The sequence below is a fragment of the Bombina bombina genome, chromosome 6 (assembly GCF_027579735.1).
Source record: "Bombina bombina isolate aBomBom1 chromosome 6, aBomBom1.pri, whole genome shotgun sequence".
Classification (NCBI taxonomy): Eukaryota; Metazoa; Chordata; class Amphibia; order Anura; family Bombinatoridae; genus Bombina; species Bombina bombina.
This window is the reverse complement of record NC_069504.1, coordinates 433,015,835-433,038,298: the sequence shown is the minus strand read 5'-3', so window position 1 is coordinate 433,038,298 and position 22,464 is coordinate 433,015,835. Positions and strand designations below refer to the sequence as shown.

The 22,464-nt window shown below is 36.5% G+C and overlaps 1 protein-coding gene across 3 annotated transcripts in view; it reads left to right on the top strand.

Moving 5' to 3' along the window:
* P4HA2 (prolyl 4-hydroxylase subunit alpha 2) overlaps window positions 1–22,464 on the top strand; it is a 156,220-nt gene that overhangs the window by 482 nt on the left and 133,274 nt on the right. The gene's annotated exons all lie outside the window — the stretch shown is intronic.

Here is a 22,464-nt window from a genome sequence, read left to right as displayed (position 1 = left end):
TCCTCCTAGCTGTCAAATGCATTTATGGGAAGGATTAGTAGAAGTATTTTATTCTCACCTGCTGCAAAGAAGTGTAAAGGGCTGTTGGTGAAATGTTTTTGCCTTAGGAAAGTGTATCACTGTATTCCCAGGAAGGAATTTGAGGGTGGGATCCCAGGGTAACGCTGGAATGTCTGTAACAGACATGCTGTAGCTGAGATCATGCCTGAAATAAAAAAACTGTATTCTGTAGGTCTAAATAACAGTGAAAATACAGTGTTTGTAAAGTATGACATATATGTGCAAATGTTTACATAATGTGAAGGGAATGCAGGCAGAGACATTTGGTTTCTTCTGGAAAAGTTCTGGAAAACTTAGAAATGTTTTTCTTTTGATTAGAATTCAGCCGGTCAGTAAGTCATTTTCTCTAGTAAACACTGCCAAGAGGCCTCATGGTTTCCTTCAGTTTCTTTCCTCCTCTGGAATATTCTACTTTTGTGACTACTTTTTGTATGGCATAACTTTAGCTTACATATTAAAGGGAAGTAGCTGGTTTTATTATGATAATGATAGATACACCTGTATTTTTCCAAAGCAGATTATTTAGTAACTTTTTAATTTTAATTGATACATTAATACATTAAAAAACTGTAACTTGTTTTAAATTTTTATACAAAAATTCACTAATACTAAAGAAAAAAAAGGAGAGAGAGAAAATTGAGAATATATTTCCCTCCTGGTTACTGCCTTTATCTGGTGCCTTTATCTGGGACATATAATTAATTCACCTTGTGCTCAGAGATGGTTAATAATAAAGCTCTGCGGAATAACTGATAATAATATTATTAATAATAATTGCAGCAGAACTGCATTTTTGGTCGTGGATAAAATTGTATAGTGGTGGGATAAGATGAGAATTTGAGAATTAATACAAATTGATACAGGAGGAATAGGGCTCTCTGTGCCAAAGAACTTAAAGGGACACTGAACCCAATTTTTTCCTTTCAGATAGAGCATGCAATTTTAAGCAACTTTCTAATTTACTTCTATTATCAATTTTTCTTCGTTCTCTTTCTATCTTTATTTAAAAAAGAAGGCATCTAAGCTAAGGAGCCAGCACATTTTTGGTTCAGATTCATGGACAGCACTTGTTTATTGGTGCTGTCCAATCAGCAAGGACAACCCAGGTTGTTCACCAAAAATGGCATCTAAACTTACATTCTTGCTTTTCAAATAAACATACCAAGAGAATGAATAAAATTTGATAATAGGAGTTAATTAGAAAGTTGATTAAAATTGCATGCTCTAACTGAATCACGAAATAAAACATTTGGGTTCAGTGTCCCTTTAAGAGAGTCTACTTACCATTTATTTCCAGCAACCATAAGAAAATTTGTGAAGTTTCAATACTTTATCATACATCATTTTTCTTAAAGGGGCATAGATATTTGGGATGCACAATAGTGATTTTAAGGGTTAGAAGTGTGTGTGTGTATACTGATATTGTCAGTCATTAATAATTAATATGTGCATGAGACTTACCGCCATATGGGCTTTGGGTTGCATGCATGTTAAAAGGTGTCATTCTCGCAGACATGGATATTACAGTAATGCTTGTAAATGTACTTTAAAAGCATTGTTGTGCATTTGAAATATAACTTTAAATGTTCTTCAGTTAATGATATGAAACATTATTTCTACAAATTTGGGGGCCAAAATTAACATTTTAGGAGTCACCCAATAAATGTCTGTCTTCCAGGATTAGTAAAGCCATGTATTTAAATGCTTCTATGACAAATGGAAATTTCATCTGGAACAAAAGACACTTTGTTGCAAAACATTTTACAGCTGATTACTATAAGAGTAATAAGGTGTTCCTTTCTTTTAAAGGGCATTATAGTAAAAAAAGACTAGCAATTCTGCCCCTCTATATGTTTAACTCCTGAGATCAGTTCTGATCCTGAGCGGAAACTGCCACTGACCCTATCAGCAGTGCTAGTTGCACAGCAGGGTTCTGCGACTAGAGATTCTCAGCATCAGTTTCTGCTCAGCACCAGCAGTGCTCTGTGGAACCAAATCAGTACTTCTACTATGTGCGTAACCCCTTTGTGGGGTTTATACACTTAGAGATGCAGAGTTGCTAGTTTTTAAATTACATGCGCTAACAAATTACAGCATACATTTTTATGTTGGAAACCTGTGTGAAAAACAGTTAGTATCTCCTTCTGAGAAGATAAGGACTGTGGCACATCTTGCAAATTTAAAGGAACAGCAATGTCAAAATTAAACTTTCATGTATCAGATAGAGTGAGCATTTTAAACAACTTTCCAGTTAAAGGGACAGTCTAGACCTAATACTTATTCTTTATTACTTATTGTTACATACCAGACAAGCATCTTGCACCGGGTTCCACATCTATAAGCTTGTAAGAAGTACATGAAATTTTTAAATAATAATCGTTTTTTGGCAGTTGAAAATGTCCGCCAAGCTCTACCCACAGCTTTCTTATTTTCCAGTTAGCTGTTTTTCAGTTAGCTATTTCAAATTGCGCATGCACAAATCAGCATGTTCAAGAAGGAAAACTTATTCATGAGTCGATCATGATTGGAGAAACTTAACATACCGAAATATATATATGCAATAAGGAGCGGAGCTTGGCGGCCATTTTTGGCACCTAATAAACGATGAATATTTAAATATTTTATGTACTTCTTAGAAGCTTATAGATGAGGGACCAGTTGCAGGATGTTTCTCTGGTATGTAACAAAAAATCTAAATTATTTTTTTGGGTATAGACTGTCCCTTTAACTTTAGTTATCTAATTTGCTTTGTTCTTTGGGTATTCTTTATTGAAAAGCATACCTAGGTAGGCTCAGGAGCAGCAACGCACTACGGAAAGCCTACAGCTGACTGGTGGCTTCACATATTTGTCATTGGCTCACTCAATGTGTTCAGCTAGCTCCAAGTAGTGCATTACTGCTCTGTCAACAAATAATACCGAGAGAAAGAAGCAAATCTTATAATAGAAGTAATTTGGAAAGTTGTTTAAAAGTGTGTGTTCTATCTGAATCATTAAATAAAAATGTGGTTAAACACAAGGTTATAAGCAAGCATAAGTGCAACAACCAGAGGATATATTCTAACACATTGGAGGATTTTATGTCCCTTTAATGTATTCACCTTGGAAGGATAAAGGGATTAGATGTCTCTGTTAGGCTCAGCCTATTAGCCAGATGACCCACTACAGCAATTTGAATGGTTTATTAGCCAACAGCTATAGTCAAGTCCAACTTTTTACTTTTGGTTCCTAAAATATATAATTTATACTATATAAAAATAAAGATGCATTTTCAGTGAGGCTCTCCCTCACTGGCTTAAAGTTCTCTTTAGGGAATACATTTTATGTAGGATTATCCAGCTTTGCAGTCAGGGCCGGGGTGCGAATAAAAAGCAGCTATGGAAAAATTGAAGACCAGACCTATTTTCCATTTAATCCATAAAATGCTAAAACTCAATTTTTCTAAAGAGCATTACTGGGATACTCCTCCCCCTAATTTGTTTGCCAAATTGTTGTTGTATAGACACCCTACAACCCAGTTTCATCCATGTGAAAATAATTACCCATAGTATGACCTGGACAAGACACTCAAAAACCAGTGTGACCCTCTGTCTCACAGTGTGACTTGACTAGACATTAGAAATCATTTAGAGAGGAGCCACTAAAATGGTACATACCACTAAACAAAACCTACAAGGAAATACATTGTGATTTTAATATGTTTAGCTCAAAGAGAGGTTATACAGCCGCTTCGCCTCACCAGCAGCACTTGCCTTTAATTAAACTGTAGCTGACCAGCTCCAGCTGCAGTGTCCCACCGGGAAATCTCCTGGTGTCCTGGTAGGCCAATCTGGCCTTGCTTGCTATGAAGGTACTTCAGTGGAAGGCAGTGGTTGCTATTTGGAATAATACAGTAACAAATTCTAGGCATGGTGATACAATATGGTGTCATTGGCATGTCCTTGCCCCTATAAATGTCATACTTCTGTTGCTGCTACACCCTGCATTAGAATCATAAACATATACATTACATGTTGAGAATGAATGACAGGTAAACCTATTGTGATCTTTATGGTTTATTATTTTATTTTGTTAATCTATTTATATGCTTTGTTTGTGTGTATATGACGAGGCAAAGTGTGGTTTTCAGTCCACACCTATATCTATCTATTTATTTGTTAATTTATTTATGTGTGTCATGTTAATGAGCACTTAATTTGTTAAAGGACTACTAAACTGGAAATTAAAGGTTCATGATTCAGATAGAACACACAATTTTAAACAACTTTCCAATTCATATCCATTATCTAAATATGCAAAATCTTTTTATATGCACACTTTCTAAGCCACAAACTCCTACTGAACATGTGCAAAATCAGTTACTTGTGTAAAAGGCTTTTGCATTGTCTTTTTATTATGCATGTATTGATTATACTATCCTACTCTGCTTAAAGATCACATTCAGTAAGTGCCGTTGGCTTGAGTACAGTGCTGTTGGCTTCAGTACAGCCAAACGGCTAGGCCTTTCTATGCCGTCCTAACGGCGTTAAAGCCCAGCGCAGTTAGGGAAAAAGTTAAGGCATCTCGTTAAAGCTTAAAGGACAGTAAAGTCAAAATTAAACGTTCATGACTCAGAACATACCATTTTTAATAACTTTCCAATTTAAATCTATCTAACTTGTTTGTTCTCCTGGTATCTTTTGTTGAAAAGCTTACCTATTTACACTCAGGAGCAGCACTGCACTGCTGGGAGCTAAATGTTGATTGGTGGCTGCCTCTTGTTATTAGCTCACTTTGGGCTAGATTACAAGTGGAGCACTAATTTCTTGTGTGCCCGCAAATGGGCATACTTGCCCATTTGCGGGCGCATGATAAATAAACAGCCATTACAAGTGGCTGGTTATTGCTACTGTGAGCTCGCGTTAGCAATAAGCGCTTTTAAAATTAACCAGAGATCAGATCTCTAGTTAACTTTATGGGGCCTATGTATCAAAGGTCTTGCGGACCTGATCTGACAGTGCGGATCAGGTCCGCAAGACCTCGCTGAATGCGGAGAGCAATACGCTCTCCGTATTCAGCATTGCACCAGCAGCTCACAAGTGCAACGCCGCCCCCTGCAGACTCGCGGCCAATGGGCTACCAGCAGGGAGGTGTCAATACACCCGATCGTACTCAATTGGGTTGAATTGTGGCGATTCCTGTCCGCCTGCTCAGAGCAGGCGGACAGGGTTATGGAGCAGCGGCCTTTAGACCGCTGCTTCATAACTTCTGTTTCTGGCGAGTCTGAAGACTCGCCAGAAACACAGCCCTTCAAGCTCCATGCGGAGCTTGATAAATGGGCCTCTATAACTGTGGCCCAAATGCCCCCACAATACAGTGGTGTGTTTTTTTTATTAAAAAATAAAAATTGTAGCATTTTTTTAAATAAAAAAACAGCACAAAGCAATTTATATGCCATAAATTTGGCGGCTTTGGGGTGTTAGAAAAAAAAAAACTGGCACTGAAAAGTGCCTTTACATTGCGGTCTATGTGAACTGAGTGTTCCCTGTAAATATATATGTATATGCTTATATACATATATTTAGAATTTGCTGCCATTGCTGAGTGACTTACCCACTTTGCTGCGCTAGTTCTCATGCCGTGTCTCACACATGAGAACGAGGCTCCCAGTGGAGCCTATAGAAGTGAGCACAATGCTTCCCAGCAATGCGAACGCAAGCTCACGTTCGCATTGCGTTCAACTTGTAATACCAGCGCACATTAACGTGGGCTGGTAATACTCAGTGGAGCGCAAATATCACTTTTGCAAAAGTGATATTTTGTGCTCCACTTGTAATGTAGCCCTTAATGTATTTGGCTAGCTCCCAATAGTGCATTGCTGCTCCTAAGAGAATTTAGCACATTTGATAATCAGTAACTTGTTTAAAATGGTTTGTTCTTTCTTAATCCTGAAAGAAAAATGTTTTAATGTCCCTTCAAGTCTACTTTAGTCTAATTGTGCAGCATATTTAGCCAGGTTTTGCTGTGAAATATTCATCTCAGCAAATGTTTTATTCTATTTATGTGTATACGTGTGTGTGTGTGTGTGTGTGTGTATATATATCTATATCTACAGGGCTCAAAATTTACAGTCGCCCAGAGTGAGTAGAAATTGAACCAGGGTGAGTAGTAATAGACAGTGAAGCTGCACAATGCTGCTATGAATGTGGAGCGCTGGCTTCAAGGTTGAGCACCATTGTGTCGGCATAGAGGATCTGAGAAGAAGCACAGGCAACCGATTTGTTTTATGTCCCTGCTGCCTTATACAGGGAGTGCAGAATTATTAGGCAAATGAGTATTTTGACCACATCATCCTCTTTATGCATGTTGTCTTACTCCAAGCTGTATAGGCTCGAAAGCCTACTACCAATTAAGCATATTAGGTGATGTGCATCTCTGTAATGAGAAGGGGTGTGGTCTAATGACATCAACACCCTATATCAGGTGTGCATAATTATTAGGCAACTTCCTTTCCTTTGGCAAAATGGGTCAAAAGAAGGACTTGACAGGCTCAGAAAAGTCAAAAATAGTGAGATATCTTGCAGAGGAATGCAGCACTCTTAAAATTGCAAAGCTTCTGAAGCGTGATCATCAAACAATCAAGCGTTTCATTCAAAATAGTCAACAGGGTCGCAAGAAGCGTGTGGAAAAACCAAGGCGCAAAATAACTGCCCATGAACTGAGAAAAGTCAAGCGTGCAGCTGCCAAGATGCCACTTGCCACCAGTTTGGCCATATTTCAGAGCTGCAACATCACTGGAGTGCCCAAAAGCACAAGTTGTGCAATACTCAGAGACATGGCCAAGGTAAGAAAGGCTGAAAGACGACCACCACTGAACAAGACACACAAGCTGAAACGTCAAGACTGGGCCAAGAAATATCTCAAGACTGATTTTTCTAAGGTTTTATGGACTGATGAAATGAGAGTGAGTCTTGATGGGCCAGATGGATGGGCCCGTGGCTGGATTGGTAAAGGGCAGAGAGCTCCAGTCCGACTCAGGTGCCAGCAAGGTGGAGGTGGAGTACTGATTTGGGCTGGTATCATCAAAGATGAGCTTGTGGGGCCTTTTCGGGTTGAGGATGGAGTCAAGCTCAACTCCCAGTCCTACTGCCAGTTTCTGGAAGACACCTTCTTCAAGCAGTGGTACAGGAAGAAGTCTGCATCCTTCAAGAAAAACATGATTTTCATGCAGGACAATGCTCCATCACACGCGTCCAAGTACTCCACAGCGTGGCTGGCAAGAAAGGGTATAAAAGAAGAAAATCTAATGACATGGCCTCCTTGTTCACCTGATCTGAACCCCATTGAGAACCTGTGGTCCATCATCAAATGTGAGATTTACAAGGAGGGAAAACAGTACACCTCTCTGAACAGTGTCTGGGAGGCTGTGGTTGCTGCTGCACGCAATGTTGATGGTGAACAGATCAAAACAATGACAGAATCCATGGATGGCAGGCTTTTGAGTGTCCTTCCAAAGAAAGGTGGCTATATTGGTCACTGATTTGTTTTTGTTTTGTTTTTGAATGTCAGAAATGTATATTTGTGAATGTTGAGATGTTATATTGGTTTCACTGGTAAAAATAAATAATTGAAATGGGTATATATTTGTTTTTTTTTAAGTTGCCTAATAATTATGCACAGTAATAGTCACCTGCACACACAGATATCCCCCTAAAATAGCTATAACTAAAAACAAACTAAAAACTACTTCCAAAACTATTCAGCTTTGATATTAATGAGTTTTTTGGGTTCATTGAGAACATGGTTGTTGTTCAATAATAAAATTAATCCTCAAAAATACAACTTGCCTAATAATTCTGCACTCCCTGTATTATACCTACCCTGGTTTACACAACTATGCATCATGTGAGAAGGAGATAAATACTGTCACTGTGTGAAATAACCAGCAAATGTATATAATTGTAATAATTATTAAAGGGCTTGTTCTGGTTTTACATTGGCTAAACATATGCAAAGAGGGGGTTGGGTAGTGGATGCAGTGTGGCAGGTGATCGGTGGGATCAGAAGGGCGATTAACATTTTGGCCTCACTAGTAACTTAGGACTTGAAATTTTGATCCCTGTAAATATATATACATATATATTAATGCGCTATATCTGGGTATATTTTCACCCAAAACACAACTTTCCAAAAAAAGCTTAAAGGGACATGAAACCCAAAAGTTTTCTTTCATGAGTCAGGCAGAGTATACAGATTTAAACAACTTTCCATTTTACATCTATGATCTGATTTGCTTCCTTCTCTTGCTATCCTTTATTGAAAAGCATATCTAGGTAGGCTCAAGAGCTGGAAGCTAGCTGCTAATTGGAGGCTGCACATAAATACCTCCTTTCTTGAAGGAACAGTAATGCACTACTGGGAGCTAGCTAAAAGCCAATGAAAAGATGTATATATGTGCAGCCACCAATCAGCAGCTTCTAAGCCTACCTATGTATACTTTTCAACAAAGGATACAAAGAGAGCAAAAATATATTACAGAAATAAATTGGAAGGTTGTTAAAATCTATGATCTATTTAAATCATGAAAGAAAGAAAAATTAGGTTTCATGTCCCTTTAAAGCACTAGTTTGTTCTTTGCAGTTTTCCATTAAATTATATTACTTTTACATATTGTTAGTTACCCTCTTGGTTGTTAAAAAAACAAACAAACAAAAAACCAATCCTGCTAATTGTTAACTGCAATGTTTTATAATTTGTCAAGGAAATCACCCTTTCATTTATCCCTCTAATGTAACAATTAATCCCTTTGAGATGGTAAACCTCAAGCTTTCCATTTCTTTTTAAACTGCATCTCACTGTGTCTCTAATTTTAGTGCTGCAATTAATAACAGAGCTGGATAAAAAAAATTGGCCAGGCAAGCGGGTGATCCAGGCATTGTTATACAGACGGTAATTCTCACTTACACTTCTTTAGCAACATAGTAATTTGTGTTTGATAATTCTCACTTGCACTTTAGCAATAAAGTCATTTGTGTTTGATAATGCAATATTTATCTTAATTTAAACTTTAGTTACTTTGTTCTATTTATGTTCTAGTATATTTCATTAGGTTTTTAAGTACAGGATACACATTAGATACCGTAAAGCAGGGCTCGACAAACCCAGGAGCCAGGGAGCCACTGGCTTATAGAATTCTACTCTTGGCTCCTAACTTTGTGGGCTGTTCTCCATATATTTATATACAAATAACACTGCCTGGCTCCTAAAAGTATGTCTGGCTTCTAAATATCCTTACTAGCTCCTAATTTTTAAACAAATTTGTCGGTAGTTGATAATGATTTATGAAATAAAAATAAAAAAATGCAATGAAGCAATAAATAAATATAATTTTGAGGCTTGCTTTAACCTGGGAACCACAGATACAACAAATGACTTCTGTTTATGTAAGGGTGTATTATATTTACATATACATAAATAAATGCAACCTCTTAGTCTGTGTAATCAGTCCCTCTATTAATTCATTTTTATTCAGTATATTGTTATTCAGTAGCTACAGGGTCACCATTAATATTTTAAGTGAGAAGATGAGAAGTATTTTATTCCTGCTGTGCAACGCACAAGCATGTTTTATTATTTACACTGTGACACCTTGTGCCAATTGTGGCTTCCCCCTTCTTTCCCAGAGTCGACTATTTATTTTTCTTGCATAAATATTCGCAAACAGTTATCAAAACCTTATTGTTCATGTTCATGCTTTCAAACTTGCATGTATAAGTTGTACATTTTGGAATTATTTTGCTTCCAAAAATGACAAATTCTTTCTTACTGAAGTCATGTTTTCACAACATTTTTATTGTGTTTTTTATTTGTTTGTTTTGTTAGGTTCATTATAAATTTGCATTTTATTTGTGCTCTCTTGTCCTGAACATTTTAATTAGAAGCAGGATGTGTAGTGGCTCCCGGTCCTGTCCTCCAGACATACAGTTTTACCTTAGTCAGGTGCTTATTCACTATTATTGAGTCACCTTAAATAAGCATTACTTTTCCTGAAGCTCTGATTCTTGCTGCTAAGTATATACTAGGAATTCTAATAAATTACTTGGAAGTCAATTTAATTGTGCTTTAGCAATGTAAAGTATATTATAGATCTAAAAGTTACAAAAAGTCTCTTGCGACGGATAAGCCTATTTTTTTGTTTCAAGCTTTTTGGGGATTGTCTCTCTTCACCTATGCCTTTGTGGGAGTTGTTAATTTCACCCAGTGAGTATGTCTATTGCATTATTAGTTGTGTATAAACTTGCATTTTTTTGGCTAGTTTCAATATAAATTCAAGCCGTTTTTTTTAGTTGTGTGCTGCTGTAGGAGCAAAGAGCGGCGATCAATTTAATCAAATAAATGAGCTTTCTACATGAAGTATCTTATACTTCATGAATGAAACAGCCCTTTATTTGTTTCAATAGTAAATCCTAGAGTTTGCAAAACGCTAGGATTTACTTTCACTTTAAATTACAGTGTTTGAATCTGTTCTATCCAAAATTAACATTTTTGTTTTAAATATATCATTAATAACCTTATGAGACTACATTAGAATGAATCATTTGTTCTGAGAGTTTTCTCTCTGCTTTACGGTTTCTGTCTTGTCACATCTGCTTGTTTTCTATTCACTGAACTTGGAATACTTGCTGTGGGACTTTCTGCTGCTTGGAAGTATTTGATCATTTTATTGCCAGCAAGTATTAAATGAAAAGGCCAAAATGAGGTTGAAATAAAATCAAAACTTTTTTGGAAGCTTATGTAACAAAGAACAGGAAATTATGAAAATATCATAATTATAAAATATATTGTGATATAATATATTAAATATATATATATAAATATAAATCAGGCATCTCTTCTGCAGTGAATTTGCAATAATTTGGTGATTAACAAGGAAGCTGCTTTATTTATTAAAGCTATTTAAAAACATTTCTAATGAGTGTCCTCCAGGTTATAACACAATACAAAACAGTATCTGGGACTACAATGCCCACAAACCCCTGCTGCTGAACCGCTATTGGGCATGTCTCATTTGGTTTCTCAAGAGGGTCAAAACACATACTAGAACATTTACAGTTTTCACTTTAGGTTTTTGGAGATATTTTGCATCAGTCCATCCACCAGCACACAATCAGTATACACATTCTAAAAACTTATCACTGAAGCAATGAAAACATTTACATTTTTTTTTAGTTTCGACAAAATTGAAATGTCTTTTTAGAAACTAGTTTCCCTTTTCTGGGGAAAGTAAAATGAAAGCTTTCCAAAATGGGGCTATCATAAATTGGTGGCCAAAATGTGGTTGGGTGCCACTAAACACAAACCTCATTGAAAAGGGTGGAGAAATAAAATGTTCTCTAAGTCAAATACAATAATGTATAGATGTGCCTTTATCATTCATTAGTATGCAGTCAGAATGAATTAATGAATGATTGGTCAGAATTTTGACCATTTTAACAAAGTATACCAGCATCTCATTTCAGTAAAGAAAAAGAAAAAAAGAAAAAAACCTGAAAAATGTAATGGAAGGAAGTTTGCAAGTGAAATACATGTAAATTATTAGCTATTTAAGCCACTTTATAATGTTTCTATTTTTTTTCTATTTTATACAAACAGTGTTTACTTTATTGTTGAATTTATCTTCTTTCACAAATTATTGTGAAAACTACAGATACTGCAAATGTAAAAACAATATTTTGAATTATTAATAAATATGGAAAGAGACAGTAAAGTCAAAATTAAAGTGATGGTAAATCCTAGTGTTTTTGAAACGCTAGGATTTACCAGTGGAACAAATAAAGGGGACTTTCAGTCATGAAGTATAAAATACTTCATGGTGAAAGTTCCTTTATTTGTCTGCAGCGTATGCCGTGCTGAGCGCATCAGGCCGCCCAGTGAGGTAATCTTAGCAAATAGTGTGCTAGCTATCCGGCATAATACCAGCCGCACGGCTATTGACTAAGAGGTGGAAACGTCACCTCGTTGAAAAAATAGCGTTCTGCTGCGGGTGGCCAGAGTTGCTCAGCTCAGCACACGCTACAGGCAAATAAAGGAACTTTCAGCATGAAGTATTTTATACTTCATGACTAAAAGTCCACTTTTTTGTTGCACTGGTAAATCCTAGCATTTCAAAAACATTAGGATTTACCATCACTTTAAATATTCACTGATTAATTAGACTAGAGCCTGCAGTTATAAACACTCCCTGGTAATTTCCTGACTACTATAATAATCTACTAACTGGCCTTCCTCTCTCCCGCCTCTCCTTTCTTCAATCCATCCTAAATGTCTCTGCTAGGCTAATCCACCTTTCTGTTTCTGCTGCCCCTCTCTGTGAGTCCCTTCACTGGCTCCCCATTCATATCAGAATTAATTTCAAAATTCTCACCCTGACCTACAAAGCTCTTACCAATGCTGCCCCCCACTACCTGTCCTCACTAATCAACAAAGCCCACCCTAAGGTCCAAAAATGACCTGCTCCTTGCATCTTCTACCATCACCTCCTCCCATGCTAGACTGCAGGACTTCTCTTGTGTGGCACCAACCCACTGTACCACACTTCCTCACGCTGTCCGACTATCCCCTAATCTGTCCTTTAAACGCTCCCTAAAGACACTTTTGTTCAAGGAAGCCTATCACCCAACTCACTAACAATTTAATTCCACTTACCTAATAACTGCCACCATCTAACTCTGTGTTAACATCATTATCACCCTTGCAGTCTGCACTTCCTGTTTCTTACCTTCTACCCTTCTAGATTGTAAGTTCTCATGGGAATAGGGCCTCCATTTCCTCCTGTATTTGTTTGAACATTGTTTTTGAATGTTGTCCTATCTCTTTAAAATATTGTATCATTGTTGTACTTTAATATTTTGTGCCCATGGACAGACAGAGCTGTGGAATTTGTTGTTGCTTTATAAATAAAGTTTAATACTAATAATAAACACATTTCCAGGTTACTTCTGTTATCTTATTTACTTTGTTTTATTGGTATCCTTTTCTGAAAAGCATACCTAGGTAGGCTCCAGAGCAGCAATGTACTTCTGGAAGCAAGTTGGTGATTGGTGGCTGAACATTGGCTCACCCGATGTTTTTATCTAGCACCTTCAACAAAAATACCAAGAGATCAAATCAAATGTAATAATAGAAGTAAATTGGAAAGTTGTATCATGTAATATCTGAATCATGGAAGAAAAACTTTTATAATGTAGCTCCTCAAGTAGCAAATTTAGGATTGTTTGCGCACCTCTCACTACTGGTGATATTTTGGTGAAATTAAGTAACCAAACGTTGCATTTGTATGCAGTGAACAGTGCAGGAGCTGTTGTTATTGAGCTAACAGTTTTGCTAAATAAAGAGGTGTGATTTCGCTTATTTAAATTGCATTTACATTCCTTTGGTGCTGCTATTTATTCACCAAGCAAGCATGGAAATACATTTTAAACAAAGCTTGACTGCAAAAGAATAAATTGTCTAAGCAGGAAGTCACATCTAGTAGTAGAGTTTTGTAAAGATTTATTTATTTTGCTGCGTTTGAACAGCTGTTCAGACTTGTAGTAAGTTAGGGCACTGCCATTACCAGGTGGCTTGCATTTTCTTGACAAGTGGGAAAAACACCCCAAGGACATTCCCATCTTTAGCTTCTTCCTGCAATGAGTTTTCTAGTATGTAATTTCAATTAATTTTGTTTTAAATTATAATCTTATATTAAAGGGACACTGTACCCAATTTTTTTTTCTTTCGTGATTCAGATAGAGCATGGCATTTTAAGCAACTTTCTAATTTACTCCTATTATCAAATTTTCTTCATTCTCTTGGTATCTTTATTTGAAATGCAAGAAAGTAAGTTTAGATGCCGGCCCATTTTTGGTGATCAACCTGGGTTGTTCTTGCTGATTGGTGGATAAACTCATCCACCAATAAAAAAGTGCTGTCCAGAGTTCTGAATAAAAAAAAAGCTTAGATGTCTTCTTTTTAAAATAAAGATAGCAAGAGAACGAATAAAAATTGATAATATGAATATATTAGAAAATGGCTTAAAATTGCATGCTCTATCTGAATCATGAAAGAAAAAAAAATTGGGTTCAGTGTCCCTTTAATAATTTCGCAATCTACAAAGTGAGGCATATCTTCTTCATGCAATAATGTCAGCTCAATATTAAAAGGCACAAATAAGTTAAAACATATTATTTAATTCTTTTTAGCTTACAGTGTGTTTAAAGGGCAGTAAACACCTTGAGATTGTAATATAGAAGGTTTAGTTGTGCATAGCAAAACATTTTACAATATACTTTATTATTTTCCCTCTTTTTAGGTAATTTAGTTTTGAAAATTGAAGATTTTTTAATTCTCAGAACTGAAAAAGCACACTGTAGGCTTCTTAGATCTATCCCTGCTAAATATTTTAACCTTAAAGGGACAGGAAACCCTAACATTTTCTTTCATGATTTAGATAGAACATATAATTTGAAACAACTTTCAAAATTCTTCTATTGTCAAATTTGCTTCATTCTATAGTTATCATTTACTGAAGGAACAGCATTGCACTACTGCATATTCTTTTTTCAACAAGGGATACCAAGAGAACGAAGCACATTTGAAAATAGAAGTGAAATTTAAAGTGTCTTTAAATAACATGCTCATTCTGAACCATGCAAGTTTAATTTTTACTTTCCTATCCCTTTAACTGACTTTAAAGGAACATGAAACCCACAATTTTTATCATCTTTCCAGTTTACTTCTATTATCTAATTTCCTACATTCTCTTGATATTATTTGTTGAAGGAACAGCAATACACTACTGGTTTCTAACTGAATACATAGGTGAGCCAATGACAATCGGTATATATATGCAGCCACCAATAAGCAGCTTTCCTAGATAAACCTTTCAGCAAAGGATAACAAGAGAAGGCAGCAAATTAAATAATAGAAGTAAATTGGAAAGTTGTTTAAAATTGTATGCTCTGTCTAAATCATGAATGTATAAGTTTGACTTTACTGTCCCTTTAACAAATAACAACTGCAACACAATGCACTTTAAAATAACTATATGACAGTGGCAAGCCTTGTCAACTGCCGACTAGCTTTTCAAAATGAGGCAAGTGAGGGGAGGGTTTGAGTTTAGCTTTTGAAAAATAATTGCAGCAAACAAGAGTTTTTTTTTTGTTTTTTTTTAAATGTTTAGACTTGGCTGATATAGTTCTGTCTCGTTATAGAACAACATTTTATAATTACTAAGGTGTTTACAGTTACAGTGCCTTTAAGGCTCTATCTAGCACATTAGAACATATTCTTTTTGCACGTGTATGTCCCTTCCTCTCCTGTGGTTTTAGATCTTAAAGGAACACTAAAGTAAAAATTAAACTTTATTGATTCAGATACAGCATTCAGTTTTAAGAGAATTTGCTATTTACTTCCAAATTAGCCACAGATCTTTTTATATTTACACTTTCTGAGGCACCAGCTACTACTGAGCATGTGCTAAAGTTCAGAATATATGTGTATATGAGTCTGTAATTGGCTGAAGGCTGTCACATGATAAGGGGGGCCAGAAAATTTAACCCAATTTTACATTTTTGTCAAATAAAATGTACTGCTCATATAATTAATATAAGTAAGTGCTATTGTATTTTTTATTATGCACATGTTGATTATGTAATTGTATTGTATTTATGCTCCTTTAAGGTTTAGATTCCAAAATAAATATTTGTAAAACCAATATAGTCAGTTAAGAAAGCAAAAGACAAAACAGAATAAATATTGACAGGGAGGAAGGCTTTGAAATTAAGCTACAGTTTTGATGTCATTGCATGAGTACAAGTATTATTAGAAATTAATATATACATTGTTAAAAAAAAAATTAAAAAGGGAAATAAGCTCTGCTTCTTGCAAGAAATGTTATCACTATAGTATGCCATAGTACATATAAAATATATAATAATATAACAGTATTTGTTTAAGGCTGCTATGTTAAGAGACTAACACTTATCGTTGAGCAATTAAAGGTATTTCTAGCACAAACTATTCAGGTTATGCAACAGTTATTGTATTGCAGATTTGCTAAGCTGTTGTAAGGTTATAGAGCCCCAGAACAGTGTGTGCTGATGTCTGATCTCCAGGTCTGTGTGTGTTCTATAGGGATTGCAATAGTTTTCGGGAGCTTCACAATTTCCTGTTTTGTTTGTTGTTGTTAATGTTCCAGCTGTTGCCGCTGCTGTTCTTCCCCCCTATTGACTTTTCACAGGATAAAGACGTGTAGTAAACAGATTCTTTAAAAATATGCTTTAAAGAAATAAAATAATCTAAAGGGTCATGAAAACCAAAATGTTTGTTTTGTGATTCAGACAGAGCATACAATTAAATAAGATTCCAATTGAATTCTGCTATCAAATTGGCTTTGCTTACATGGTATTCTTTGTTGAAGAGATACCTAGGTAAGTAGCGTACACACGTCTGGAGCACTGCATGGCAGGAAATAATGCTGCTCTCTAGTGATCTTACAAATGGAGAACATTGTTATAAAAATGCTGCCACATAGTGCTGAAAACAGTTGCATGCTCCCGAGTTTACCTCCCTGCTATACAAAGAAAATTTGATAAGAGAACTAAATTAGAAATTTGTTTATAATTGCATGCTCTAACTGAATCATAAACTAACAATTCAATGTCCCTTTAAAGGGACAGTGTACTGTAAAATTGGTATTCCTCAAGTGACTTGTTATACCAGCTGCAGAGTACAAAATGTATGGGAAATTGCTCCTTTAGGTTTAATTTTTTATATGATATAGCTTTTTTTTTTTTTTACCATAGCCCATTAAAATGGAGAGACTTAATCTTCATCTCTATACACAAAGGCCTCCTTATTTTATTTCTGTTATTGAAAATGAACATTTTGGGATTGTGATTTATTTAGCTTATTGTTACTGACATTTTTTATAGATGAGGATACAGTAGGCAACCTGACAAAAACAGATATTTCAAATGACAAAATAAAGATAAAGTAGATACCTGTAAACAATTTAATACACTCCAGCAGGTAAAAATAACCATTGGGAACAAAGTAAATGGAAGATTATTATTAGAGTTCCCAAGAAACCCACGGGTGCCCTTTATTTCCCTCCCCAGTGACTGACATCAGCTACACCTAAAATTTAGCTTAATATGACTGAATCCCTTCTAGGCCGTGAAATACAAAAATACAAATCCAACTTTTATTGTGTTGTTATATAATGTGTGTGTAAAATAGTAAAACAAATAGCAAATCATAGTAAATATAAAAAGGAGGATAGTGATTTCATTTATATTACTATAACAGAAAACCCTCTTTTAGAAGAAGGGTCTTATGGTCTTCTTTTATGGTGAGGTGGCAGTTTCTCAGTTTTTTCAGAGTCACCAAATCCCCCTAAAATAGGACAAAGTACCCGCAAGATGGATGGACACCAGATCACTTCTTTGATAAATGAGGAATACTTCTTTCAAACAAGAGGTTGCATATTCCTCTACATGTCCCTGCGACTGAAGTAAGGGCTTTGTATAAATCCCCCCCCCAAAAAAAATGCCGTCTTCTCCACCCAAGCAGTTAAAACAAACTGAGTTAGGCACAACATACTTTTGAAACTCCTTCATCCTTTCTTTAAGACAATCATTTTACAAGTCACATTTGTATTCCTGTCTCCAGTTAAAAAACAATTACGCCTCATTTTCTAATATTCATGAGGTGTCTGGTATAAATAAAGTTTTGAGTTTTGTGAATTGGAGAACCCTCTTAATATAACTTTGTTAGAAAAGGTTTTATTTAGGATCTTGAGATGAATGTCACGTAAGGAAATAGGAGTAAATATCTGTATGACATCAGGTCTGGATAATGCCTCTCTGTTTAAACTAAACCAGATGTTTAAATATTGGGGTTTACGTGATTTGCAGATCTAAAAGATTTTTTTAAACATGTGTTACAGTTTTACAGTTTACAATTTTTGTTTTAATAAAATTTATGTTTCTGTAATGAGAAAAAAAACAAACACTTCTTTTTATGGTTGTGGGAAGTGTCCTTTTTTATCAGTAGAACTGCAGTGGTGGTCTTTATTAGCCAGTGATCTCCTCTTCCAAGGACTAGTATTTAACAAACATGCACTTCCTGTTGGTTTCAAAACCTAAAAACATAAAAGTGCAATGATAAAATACTTGTTAAAGAATGTTCTTATTGCATCATTGCCTGCATATGACTATGTGCTTAACCCCTGCAATTAAACACAGTTTAAAACAGCACCACAGCAGCAATGCATTACTGGTCTGAAGTTAATTACAAGAGGCATATGTGCATAGCCATCAATTACCTCCCTGTTAGCAGAAGTGCAGTGCTGCTCTAGAGCTGACTTTATGTGTTTCACACCCCCTTGCAGGGATTAGTTGCACAGTTATATGCCAAAAACAGTGCTATACTAGCATATTAGAGCATTTTTCTTATTGCACTTTTATATCCCTTTAAATAGAGGCCTTTTCTGAAATGTTAGCTCTTTAATCTGAGAGACTTTGTTTATGATCAACAGTTTTAGAAAATGCATCTCTGAAAATGTACACTTGCCAATTGCTAATGGCCTATTTATATAAAGACACATTACACATGTTCCCAAGCCTCAGGCATAGGGACCTCAGACAAAAGTGTACTTTAATACTGCTGTGTGGGATATGTATGTCAGTGAATAGCCACGTGTCTGCTGATGCTGCAGTAACCCTTTTCTGCAGTGGAATGAGCATACTGTATAACAAGGGCTTTTATCCACTGCCAACAGACTTCAAAGTTATTGGTGCATGTTTCATAGCAGAAAGCTAAAACATAATTCAGAACAAGCACGATCATTCTGAGTTAGTATGCAGTTTATCAAGTTAAATATACTATAGGGGGTTGGTAAACTGTTGCTCAGCTTTACGTGTTCACCAACATTCACTAGTTCCATTTTATTCCTAACCATATTTGTTTAACAAGATACATGGCTTATATAGCTTTATTTGCAATATTAAACTACTCTACTAGAATTGCAGTGTTGATCTTCTGTAAGGGGCAGCACTGCCTCCTGAGTTATATGTGGCCCTCTGGTTGGGCTCTTCTTTGCTTTACTTAAAGGACCAGTCAACACAGTAATTTGCATAATCAACAAATGCAAGATAACAAGACAATGCAATAGCACTTAGTCTGAACTTCAAATGAGTAGTAGATTTTTTTTCTGACAATTTTAAAAGTTATTTCTATTTCCACTCCCCCTGTATCATGTGACAGCCATCAGCCAATCACAAATGCATACACGTACCATGTGACAGCCATCAGCCATCCACAAATGCATACACACTTATTCTTGCACATGCTCAGTAGGAGCTGGTGACTCAAAAACTTTAAATATAAAAAGACTGTGCACATTTTGTTAATGGAAGTAAATTGGAAAGTTGTTTAAAATAGCATGCTCTATCTGAATAATGAAAGTTTAATTTTGATTAAGTGTCCCTTTAAGTAATGTCTCCTGAATAGCCACAGGCTTGTTTTATTCCATCCAGGAACTGATTACTTGAGCAATGCATGTCATTGAATATCTGAAGGGAGTGTTAGTTTTTGGCTGTTTTCAGTAGTTCAGCACTACAGTTTTGTGTAAGGTAAGTACACTATATGGAAGGCTTTCTATAATATTTTGGAGTGTGTTTGTGGGAAGTTGCGTTCATTTAGCCAAAAGAGCATTTTTAAGGTCAGGCTCACATTTTGTGTTTCAATTCATCCCAAAGGTGTTCAATGGGATTGAAGTAAGGTAAATCAAACTTCTCCAAACCACACTCGTCAAACCTTGTCTTCATGGACCTTGCTTTGTGCATAGGAGCACAGTCATGCTGGTACAGCAAACTATTGCCATAAAGTTGGAAGCACACAATTGTAGTATTGCCACCTTTAGTTCAGGCTAAACCGGAACACTCATGTGAGACTATCTGTCCATCGTGGTGCACTTTAGTGATATAGCACCATTTTACATAATGCTACTGAGTTTTAGACTTCCAAACCTGAGAGCAAAGAAAACATATTCATAATCCTGCTTGCTCCCTGTATCTTTGTTACCTGTACACATGTGTGGGGGATCCAGGGACAAAGATCAGCCCAGCCCCCAAGGTGCAATGCACGCCACAAAGGGTAACTACCCAATACCTAAGCATAATACTCCAAGAATCCAAAAGAGCATATAAAATATATTTCAATAAGCACAAGGTTACAAAAAGCAACGTTTTGGGATGGCTCCCTTAAGCATGCTATGTGTGGGGTGGGAACCCTGGTGACATCACCACTGATCTGACAGATTTTCCGAGCTCACAGCAAGCGGTGTCAGATGATAGACCATATAAACATATACAATAAATGCCCCAGTGATTTGAAAATAAGAAGACACTGTGTAACGTGAAAATGACAGCAGATACATGCATGACCTACAAAAGGTTACAAGCCCATTACATTACAGTACAAACATCAGTACAAACATCACCATTTGTGAAAGCTGCATGTTGTGTACACTTTTATTATCACATTTTGATCTGTGTACATTGCCATTTATTTAGAATATTACATCCAATTAACTGGGAGGAGTGCCCACTGTTAATGCTTGTTCTGCCCTTTCCTATGGGCTTCCCCATGCATAGCCTTGTAGAGCACTGAGCTGGAAAGTTTAAGGAATATTAAACTTATTATTTAAAAAAAAAATGTGTGTATTATGAATTTTATGAAGATGTTCCTTCATATGCATACACTGCCTCTATATTAATTCTTACATGTGAATCTCAACACATGCGGTAAGTTCTTACATCACAAGGGTGTGCTAGTTCTGAATAGTAACATTTACAATGGACCCATATTAGGCTATATCATATTCTGGTTATAAATTTAACAATACCAAAAATCTCCCTTAAAACCTATGAAAATTGTAATTGTCACTACCAGTAACTGTAACAATATTGTGACATCATTAGGGCCCAAGGGATATGATTAAATAAAACCGTTACAGACTTACAACAAGCACTAGTCAACTAGTGACTAACCTTCTTGAAGACCAACCAATTCCCTTCCAGTTCATCCTCCTGAAGTTTCCCCATTATGATTGCTGCCACAACCACGCAGAGGCTGTGTTTCTAGACAGAGTTTGCCTGTCACACGTGACATCACCCAACAGGTAGCTGAAGCAGCTTGTGGGAGGCCAGAGGGCAAGGCAGAGCGCTGCAGCTTGTGGGAGGCCAGAGGTGAAGCCAAGCCAAAGTAAGCTTCAAAGTAGAACTTGTAAACAATAGCACTGTGCCTGTACTAATAGTGCAGCCATCATAATACCGCTTTGATACTTGAGCAAGTGACCAAACCCGGAGGTTTGCATGTCCGGTCCTCACACTGCTTCAAACCCGGATACACATGTGGAAACCTGGACTGCCCCGGTCACTCCCGGACAAGTGGCAACCCTACACAATTGTCTAAAATGTCTTTGGAACTAAGAGTCCTAGTCCAAACCCAGAAAAACAGCTTAGATATTTTTTCCTTCTCCACCATACTCTACTGTAGGCACTATGCATTCTGGTAGGTAGCGTTCTCCAGGTATCTGCCAAGTCCAGATTCTTTCATCAAACTGCCAGATAGTGAAGCATGATTCATCACTCCAGAGAATGTGTTTCCACTGCTCCAGAGCAGTGTTCCCTCTAAGGCCAGTTTTGTGTTCAGTCCAGCAGTGAAACAGTTAATAAGGGAACCACACCTTGCAGTCTACATTGTGTTGTGTTTGCTAATTGCTCTAATTAACTTAGCGGGAACGCTGCTCCAGAGTCCATTGGTGGTGTGTTTTACACTACTCTAGGCAACACTTGGCATTGCTCATGTTGATGTGATGCTTGTGTGTAGTAGTTTATGAAGCTCGCAGTGCACAATTCTTAAGCTAATGTTGCTTCTAGAGGCAGTTTGGAACTCCGTAGTGAGTGATGCAACAGATAATAGTAATTTTTAATAGATATGTGCTTCAGCTCTCAGCATCCCCACTCTGTGAGTTTGTGTTGTCTACCACTTTGTGGCTAGGTTGTTGTTGCTCCTAGATGCTTCCACTTCACTATTATAGCACTTATAGCACTTACAGTTGACTGGGGGAGATCTAATAGTTTCAGTTGTTTTAGTTCATGAAATATCTGCCCTCAGTAATTAGTAGGGGTGTCCACATACCTTTTGCCATATAGTGTATTAGGTTTAAACTTAAAAAACACAACATTCTGTATGGCCCATCATTGTTGTGTATGTCCCTTTAAGCCGGGATTGTCCATTCTTCAAGATCCAGGGGCCACAGTCTGGCACACTATTATTTTTTACCTGCTCCCACACTTTCTACACCTCTCTTCATTTG